This window comes from Macaca mulatta, chromosome 17 (assembly GCF_049350105.2).
Source record: "Macaca mulatta isolate MMU2019108-1 chromosome 17, T2T-MMU8v2.0, whole genome shotgun sequence".
Lineage (NCBI taxonomy): Eukaryota > Metazoa > Chordata > Mammalia > Primates > Cercopithecidae > Macaca > Macaca mulatta.
In genome coordinates this window covers 67,992,280-68,002,111 of record NC_133422.1, presented here as the reverse complement: position 1 = coordinate 68,002,111, position 9,832 = coordinate 67,992,280, and the positions used below count along the sequence as shown (strand labels likewise).

At 41.5% G+C, this 9,832-nt stretch overlaps 1 long non-coding RNA gene across 4 annotated transcripts in view; it reads right to left on the bottom strand.

Annotated features, from left to right (window-relative positions):
• Positions 1–9,832, bottom strand: part of LOC144336294 (uncharacterized) — a 66,117-nt gene that overhangs the window by 16,526 nt on the left and 39,759 nt on the right. For all 4 annotated transcript variants that reach the window (XR_013407924.1, XR_013407923.1, XR_013407925.1 and 1 more), the window contains 2 exons: positions 3,367–3,473; positions 32–175 (listed from right to left, as the gene is read on the bottom strand). This is a non-coding gene — a long non-coding RNA (uncharacterized LOC144336294). The remainder of the gene's footprint in view (positions 1–31; positions 176–3,366; positions 3,474–9,832) is intronic.

Here is a 9,832-nt window from a genome sequence, read left to right as displayed (position 1 = left end):
CCATTTTAAATAATAATAAAAGCACTCTTACATCCTAAGATTAGCAAACATTTTCTTATTGTTTCTCATGTACTCTCTTGGACCTGGCCACAATCCATGGGTCAGGAAGACGGTTTCTGGTAGGGTCTCCTCAGATCGTGGTGGGAAGACATATATATAGCTTAGGAGATCAAGCCTGGCCACAGAAATATAAGTTAGAACCAGAACAACGTGTTTGCTTTAGTTGCGTCTTTTCTTTGCAGTATAAAGCACCTTATATAAAGTACTTTGTTCCCATGTACCCCAGATATCCACTAATAATTATCATTGTAATGCTTTAATAGTCATTTTCCCACCCAGAGAATTCAAAACTTTTCACCTAAATGATGTCCTTTTTCTTTAAAATATCCTTATGAAATAGCGAGAGGAAAGTTATTACTATCTCATTCTAACACACAAATAAAATGAAGCCAAAACCTAGACATTTATAGAGGGCATAGCCAGAAACTAATAAAACTAATTTTTAGTTGTAGCTTGTGGAATCACTTTTATTAGGCCCATACCTGCTAACTCGCCCATTATCATCTTCTTTCAGTAACCTAACCAGGACAAACTGACCGCCCTGGCTTGAACTCGCCCATTATCATCTTCTTTCAGTAACCTAACCAGGACAAACTGACCTCCCTAGCTTGAACCACGGAAGTGACTACGCGGAGGCAGCATTCCTTCCAGGAAGGGTCAGCAGACATGTTATCTGTCACCAAAATGTAGTTCTTAACAGAAAGATGGAATCGTCTTTTAAAAAGCCAATCAAGACATGCCTGAATTGTCTGATACAGAGTTACCCAACATCAGCATTATTGACATTCTGGATGATTCTTTAGGGCGGTGACCATCCGGTGCACTTCAGGATGTTTAGCAGAATCCTTGGCTTCTACTCACCAGATAGGTGCCAGCAGCACCCTTCAGTAGGATGACAAAAAATGTCTCCAGACATTGCCAAACGTTCCCTGGAGAGGGAGGAGGAGGTGGGTAAAACCATCTCCTGTTGAGGACTACTGGCCTCATCAATCCAAACAAGTAACAGTTAAACACTATCCTCAGCCTGGTACTGGGACAGCCAGAGGCTAGAGGCTAATAAATAACATAGTGCTTGCCTTCATGAGACTGGAAGTGAAGGTGGAGTTTACATTCACAGAAAGAATTGGGAGGTTAGGAGTGAAGAGTCAAAATTTGCCTAGGAATTTCCGAGATGGGAAAATCACAGTGGATCAGAGCAGACCTCATGGAGGAGACGGGCTTTGAATTAGACCTTGAAAAACAGATAGACTTTGAAAACATTCAAATATGGGAAAATTTCTGAAGGGAAAACATGATGAACAAGGATCTGAATGGCAAAAGAAGAGCAGATGGTCTAAGCAGATGCTGGAGAGTGATCTCCTTCTGACGGATCAATGTCAACAGTTTGTTAGTTGCACTGTTAGAAGAGATAGAGGACAGGTTTTGGCCTGGCACGGTAGCTCACGCCTGTAATCTCAGGCACTTCGGGAGGCCAAGGCGAGCGGATTGCCTGAGCTCAGGAGTTCAAAACCAGCCTGGGCAATGTGGCAAAACCCTGTCTCTACTAAAAATACAAAATATTAGCCAGGCATGGTAGTGGGCGCCTGTAATCTCAGCCACTTGGGAGGCTGAGGCATGAGAATCGCTTGAACCCAGGAGGCAGAGGTTGCAGTGAGCTGAAATCGCACCATTGCACTCCAGCCTGGGCAACAGAACATGACTCTGTCTCAAAAAAAGAAGAAGATATAGAGAATGGGTTTTCATATTACTTGACGCAATGAAGCTAGCAGTAATAGTAAGTATGGTGGGTGGCAAAAATCAATCTCAAAAAAAATCTTAAGCACCTGGAGCAACGTATTGAATTTAATAAAATATTATTTCACTGAAACAAATGTTAAGGTCTGTGTTTGCATCCAAAAAACCCACCTGAAGAAACGGAGTACAGAGGTAACAAGGCATAGCAAAAGCAAATGTGAAAAAAAAAATTAGGGATTTCATCAATGGTATATTTAATGGAAGTATATAAGTATAAAATATACAGTTTTATATATAGTCCCTGACACCCTAAAATATGTGGAACTCTACATTCCATTAATAGAAATACAGTATCTAGACTGGCACAGTGGCTCACACGTGTAACCTCAGCACTTTAGGAGTCTGAAGCAGGAGGATCACTTGGGCTCAGGAGTTTGAGAGCAAGCAGGGCAACACAGCAAGACCCCATCTTTACAAAAAATTTGTTTAATTTGCCAGATGTGGTGGTGTGCACCTGTAGTCCTGTAGGTGGGAAGGCTAAGGCAGGAGGATGCTTGGACCAGGGAGTTTAAGGCTACAGTGAGCTATGATTGCACCACTGCACTTCTGCCTATATGACAGAGTGAGATTGTCAACTCTGTTGAAAGAAGGAAGGAAGGAAGGAAGGAAGGAAGGAAGGAAGGAAGGAAGGAAGGAAGGAAGGAAGGAAGAAAGGAAGGAAGGAAGGAAGGAGAGAGAGAAAAAAAGAAAGAGAGAGAGAAAGAAAAAAGAAAGAGGAAAGAGAGAGAGAGAGAGAAAGAAAGAAAGAAAGAAAGAAAGAAAGAAAGAAAGAAAGAAAGAAAGAAAGAAAGAAAGAAAGAAAGAAAGAAAGAAAAGAAAGAAAGAAAGAGAAAGAAAGAAAGAAAAAGAAAGAAGGAAAGAAAGAAAGAAAGAAAAAGAAAGAAAAAGAAAGAAGGAAAGAAAGAAAGAGAAAGAAAGAAAGAAAGAAAGAAAGAAAGAAAGAAAGAAAGAAAGAAAGAAAGAAAGAGAAAGAAAGAAGGAAAGAGGGAAAGGGGGAAGGGAGAGAGAGAGAAGGAGGGAGGGAAGGAAGGAAGGAAGGAAGGAAGGAAGGAAGGAAGGAAGGAAGGAAAAAAGAAAAGGAAGAAAGACATATAACATCTAGAGTGAGGGAAGTGACAGTCCTTCTAAACATTACAGTTAGTACCCACAAGTGGGTTACTGTATTCAGTTCTCTGTAGAGCTTACAGACAAACTGGAACATAACAAAAGAATGGCAACCCCAGTGAGGAAGAAGTTTGGAATCAGGCCATGTGAGGAACTTGAATTTTCAATCAAGAGACAAGGAAAACCTGTAAACATGATAACTATTTTTGCATATTTTAAGGACTTCAGTGGTAGGGATAGAATTAAGAACCAGTAACCAGGCTAGGTGTGGCAGCTCACACGTTTAACTCCATCATTTGGGGAGGCCCAGGCTCAAGGATTGCTTGAGCTCAGGGTTTCAAGACCAGCCTGGACAACATAAAGGGACTCCATCGTTACAAAAAGTTAAAAATTAGTGGTGGCACAGACCTGTAGTCCCAGCTACAGGCGGAAGGATTGCTTGAGCCTAGCAGGTCAAGGCTGCAGTGAGCAGAGATCGTGGCATTGTATTCCAGCCTGGGAAACAGAGTAAGACCCTGTCTCAAAAAAAAAAAAAATCAGTAAGCAGAAGGTATAGAAAATCAACTTTTGAATCATACATAAAAAATAACTTCCCTATGATTAAATTTGCCCCAAGATATTCCCCTCAAGAGGAAGTGGGTTACCACTAGAGAAGGTTCTTTAACATAAGCCAGATGGAGATGGCCACTGAACAAGAAACTTAATATCTCTGTAAGTGGGTATAGTGGTGTCTGCCTGTAGCTCCTGAGGCTCAGGAGGCTGAAGTGGGAGAAGTTTGAGACCAGACTGGTCAATATAGCAAGATCCCATCTCTAAAATAATTTTTTAAAATAAAATAAAAAGCAGCCGGGCACAGTGGCCCATGCCTGTAATCCCAGGACTTTGGGAGGCTGAGGTGTTTGGATCACTTGAGCCCAGGAACTCAATGCTGCAGTAAGCCCTGATTGCACCACTGAACTCCAGCTTGGACAACAGAGCAAGACCCTCTCTCAAAAAAAAAAAAATGCTTTAAATCTCTATATAAACTTCTATTTCTTCTATCTATAATTAAAAGTAAGAACAAAGAACTTTATGAGATAATGATGCATGGCAAGAGCTTAGCAACTAGAAGGTACCTCAGTAAATTGCATCTATTATTTTAATCTGTTTTCTATAACCTACTCCCTACCCCACTATCACAGAGCTGCAGATAGACCAACTGATGTCTGGAGTTTCCAGTAATCTTTCACTATTTTTGGAAGGAGAATCAGCATCTAGGACACATGGTGATGGGATAAGTCTAGAACTCCAACTTCATAGTTAGGGAGGTTAGGAAAGAGGTGTCATGACATTTACTGCTTTCATGATATTATAACCACACAGTATAACCCGCTTCCTGCTTTCCCAATTTACTTCTTTGAGTGAAGCCTTTTGCAACCACTCGTCTTCCGCTGACTTGTGAGAGCATGTGCATTGCAGGCCATACTAGGAGAATGAGGGGGACTTCCCACCATCCTCGTTTTGTGTGGCTTTTACAGCAGGTGTCAGCTATATTAACATCATAGCAAATGTCCTGAATCTTTCTTCACATCAAGATCTGATGTGGGTCTAATCATGAAAGACTAAAATACTACTCAGAATCTCAGAATAACCATGGCAAGAAAAAACATGGCAATTCATCTTTGATGTGTGGTCTATATGAAATTATCATGCTAGTTAACAGCAAAATCCTTCCTTTGGTGGGAAAATTGCCAAATTGCCATCTGGAACTGGCATAAGATGTTAGGCTTTCTTCTGGACATGTGTGGGAGCAGACTTCAGTATCTTTACTAGAAATTAGAAAAGACTGACATCCCAGCCTGGCTTGCCACCAGTCCCTTTAATATATCATGTATTCAAGTGCAGGACCAGGACTAGGGACAGGTTCAGTGAGGCATCTAGAGCATAATTCTGTGGAGGTGCTCATCCCAGGCTGGCAAGACCCTGGAACTGAGGATCTCAGGTACCCTGCACATCCCCTTTGCCTCGCCCTACTCCCAGCCCTGTCTAGTCAAATGGGTATAGACCTTGCATTTTTTTCAAATATTTGCCTTTAGTTGTCCTGGTTCTCCAATTTAAATGCCCTACTTCTCTCCTACTCATTCTTTAAAACTGAATTCAAATGCTACCTTCTTTTGAAAGCCCTCCATGGCTGTTGTAGCTGACTGCTACCTCACCCTCTGCAGAATTCCCACTTACACCTCCCTGGAGCTCCCTTGAGGCACATTAAACTCTTTACTTTGTTTCTTTTTATTTCATTTTCTTTTATTTATTTTATTTTATTTTATTATTTTTTGAGGCAGAGTCTCGCTCTGTTGCCCAGGCAGGAGTACAATGGCAGAAGTTGCAGTGAGCAACCCAAGTTCAAGCGATTCTCCTGCTTCAGCCTCCTGAGTAGCTGGGATTACAGGCACGTGCAACCACGCCCAGCTAATTTTTGTATTTTTAGTAAAGATGGGGTTTCACCATGTTGGCCAGGCTGGTCTCAAACTCCTGACCTCAAGTGATCTGCCCACTCAGCTTCCCAAAGCACTGGGATTATAGGCATGAGCCACCACGCTTGGCCTCTTTACCATGTTCCTTATTACTTACACATTTACCTGTGACAGGCTGTTAGTTTCCTGCTCTGCTGTATACCTTCCCTTTCACTTTGGTAACAAAACCTTGATAAATAGATGGATACATCTACTTAGCTAAAAGACTATATTTTAAGCCTCTCTTGAAGCTAGGAGTGGCCATATGATTAACTAAATCTTGGCCGTGCAGTTATAATGGAGTATAGATTTCCTCAAAAATCTCAGTGTAAGGTAAAGGGTATACCCTTCTCCTTCCCCTTTCTATTTCTTTGTGTATGGAAAGTGGATGTGATGGCTGGACTTCCAGCAGCCATCTTAAATCACAAGGTCAATGTCCTCACTAGGCAGGTGGAGAGGAAAGCTGGCAGATCCCGAAACACTGACGACACTGGGAGTCTTTACACAAGCTCTAGACTGCCTCCCTCCAAACTTCTTTTACAAGGAAGAAAAATAAACCAGCATCATTGAAACCACTGTTACTTTTTGCTTTCTGACACGTGCACCCAAACTTAATTCTAATTAATATAAAATTTGATACCAAAAGAGAGCTACTGCATTAGCTAAAATGTAGGATTCACTTAAAGGAGGTATCTGAGTGACATACAAAAGGTAAAACTATGATACTATGATTGAATCTGTAAATAATCACTACATTCTAGCCTGAGCAACATAGCAAGACATCATCTCTCGGAGGGGGAAAAAAAAAACTATTGCAGACTAGGGATCTGGTGATCCTAGTAAAAACATTGACTAGCAGAGCATTCAAAGGTGCCAACCAAGGCTGTGGCATTAGTGAAAATAGTAGGAAAGTTTTAGAAGGGTGGTGTGTTTTGGCTAGTTCTGATACTTTCAACAAAATCCTACACAAAAGAGATAAACCTAGGCTAGAGCTAGTAGTCTGCCAGCACAGTGGAAGGAAATGCAATTTTGCTAAGATGCCACAGCCAGCAGCTAGGTTAACAGGTCTAATGTGGAACATTTTCAGGCTGAAAAAACTGACTACATCCTTACTTCAAAGTGAAACTCTTGTGAGCCACAGCCAGTGGCAAGAGCACAAGCCACATTTATAAGATATAAGACCATGACCCCACACCTTGTCCAAGTCTTCCCTTCCAGAATTTTCTGTAAAACAAGGAAGCAGTAAATTTGCAAAGATCCCCATGCCTATTTTTCAAATCATCTCAAGTTAATTTGGGGGAGGAGAAGTTTTCAAAGCACAAATGCCGGTGTGAAATAAACTAGAGATTCTAGGCTCAAAAATTATATGAAAACAGGACCTCTTGTTCTGGTTATTCACATATAGGATAGAAAAACAGCAACTAGATTGGAAGCCCCTCAGGTTTTTAGGGAACTGTGTTGCCAATGAAATTCCAAGCCTGGCATCATGATGGTGCAATCCCTACAACAATCCAAGTCTCCAAATTTACACCAAAAAGAGGTGGGTATGAATGCAGACCCCAAGAAAAGTGTACTTTATAATGCTCACCTTGGAAAGACCATAGAGGAGAAGGGACCAGAAAGAGTGTCTGAGAAGGTAAAGCCAATGACCACCAAGGACAACAGCCATGATAATAACTCCACTGCCTAGACTAGAGTCTTCACTGTTCTGGCTTCTGGCTCAGCATCATTTAAAAGTTGCTATGGCCTTCAAATCTTTGATTTTTCTCCTTTTCTGCATGGATGCTGATATGGTTTGACTGTGTCCCCACCCAAATCTCATCTTGAATTATAGCTCCCACAATTCCCACATGTTGTGGGAGGGACCCAGTGGGAGATAATTGAATCATAGGGGTGGTTTCCCCTATACTGTTGTGAATAAGTCTCATGAGATCTGATGGTTTTATAAAGGGAAACCCCTTTTGCTTGGCTCTCATTCTCTCTCTTGCCTGCCACCATGTAAGACGTGCCTTTTGCCTACCACCTTCTACCACGATGTGAGGCCTCCCCAACCATGCGGAACTCTGAATCCATTAAAGCTCTTTTTCCTTATAAATTACTCAGTCTTGGGCATGTCTTTATCAGCAGCATGAGAACAGACTAATACAGATGCTATATTGCAGTCACTATGTTCCTACTGTACCATTGAATATTAGTGTGATGGGCAGATAATTTTTGACCAAACCATGATGATCCACACTGGGATCTGACGGAGCCAAATGCACAACATGCAGAGATCTTTAACCTTGAGCTGGAGATTCTAACTGAATTGCACTTCGGGGTGCCTGCATTGGGAAGGGTGCAGGGTCCTGTGTGAGAAGAAAGATGTAAGTGAGTATTTGGGGAATCAGTGGAGCAGGCTGGAGGAGACTGATAGATTCTGACTCACTCTTTCTTTTTGTAGCAGCTGAGGTTTTTTTTAGCTGGGTATGTTACCTATTGAACAAGCAGTGGAAAAACACTTGATTTTTTTTTAAGACTAGTTAAGTGCAGTAATGAGAAGTGGGGAAAGAATAGAACAAGGTCGATCTGTCACTGACTGGGAACAATCAAATGAGATAACTCACTACCTTATGAACAGCCACAGTTGAAAATTTTTATTAGAATAATGCTTTAGGAAGATTACTCTAGCAACATCAGATACTCTTCATTAAAGGAAGGAGAGACTAAAAGGACAGATTCTAGCTAGAAAGGTTGCAACATTCAAAGAAGAATGAATGAGACCTAAACAAAGCTGGACACAAAATGAAAAAGGGTCATGGGGACAGAGACTTGCAAAGGTTGATGCTGCTCGATTTGGTGCTGAGGAAAGGAAAATGCAAAATATGACTCCATGGTCCCACTTCAATGTCCAGTGAGTGGTCATGTCACAGAAACAGGGAAACAAAATGAACAGCAAGACCAAACCAAACAAAATAAGCTCTAGTGTGAATATACTAAGTGTGAGCTGCTGGCAAGACACCCAGGTTGGTTTCTGACACGTATTTAAGAGTCATTGAGGACAGAGAGGCGTAGACTGCAGACTGGAAAATTATCTGCCAAGGATAATAATTAGAGACGTCGAAAGGATCATCATGAGAAAGTTGTTAGAAAGAGTAGAAGGCCAAGAACTGCTTACCAAGATTGAGAAATGTATTTTCAGAAGATATTTCCTGTTTGACCAGTCAAGTCTGGAAGTGTGGTTCTCACAGTGTGGTCCCTAGATCTATAGCCTCACCATCATATGGTGTTACAGACTGAATTTTGTCCCCCTCAAAATTTATATGTTGAAGTCCTAGCCGCCAGTACTTCAGAATATGACCATATTTGGAGACAGGGCCTTCAAAGAAATGATTAAGTTAATATGAGGTCAGTAGAGTGGGCCCTAATCCAATATGACTGGTTTCCTCACAAGAAGAGGATATTTGAATACCCAGAAGAGACACCAGGGATGCATATGTGCCCAGACAGATGACTGTATGAAGAGACAGCCATCTGCAAGCCAGGGAGAGGGGCCTCCTGGAAACCAACACTGCTAGCACCTTGATCTAGGACTTTGAGCCTCTAGAACTATGAGATAATAAAGTTCTGCTGTTTGAGCCGCCCAGTGTACAGTATTTTGTTATGGCAGCCCTAGCCAACTAAAACATATGGGAACTTATAAGAAACTTGTGAAGAACTTGTAAACTCTCAGGGCTCATCCAGAATCAGAAACTACTGGGGATGAGGCCCAGCAATCTGTATTCTAACAAACCCCAAGAGTGATTCTAATGCACTGCTAAATTTGAGAACCACTGGTCAAGAATATTATGGCTCAAGAACAGAGGGAGTTAAAGTAAATAATATTTTTTTCTTTTACCCAGAGTTGTCATATTCTTTTTTAAAGAATTATTTGTGGCTCATTCCTGTAATCCCAGCACTTTGGAAGGCCAAGGCAAGAGGATTGCTTGAGCCCAGAAATTTGAGACCAGCCTGGGCAACATGGCAAGACCCTGTCTCTACAAAAATAAATAAAAATGAGCTGGGCATGGTGGTAAGCACCTGTAGTCCCAGCTACTCAGGAGGCTGAGGCAGGAGGATCACTTGAGCCTGGGAGGTGAAGGCTACAGTGAGCTGTGATTGTACCAGTGTGCTCCAGCCTGGGTGACAGAGACCCTGTCTCAAAAATAAAAAAATTAAAAAATAAAGGAAAAAGACATCTTTAAGCAGAAACAAGCAGTAAGAGTGTCTTAATCAGCTTCAGTTTTCATTAAAATTAATTGTAGTAATAACATCAGTATCAACAAAAGCATTCATTATGTATGTGGCTACTGGCTCCCATACTAGAGAGTTCCCAAATTTTAGGATGCCAAAGAAACGCTTTT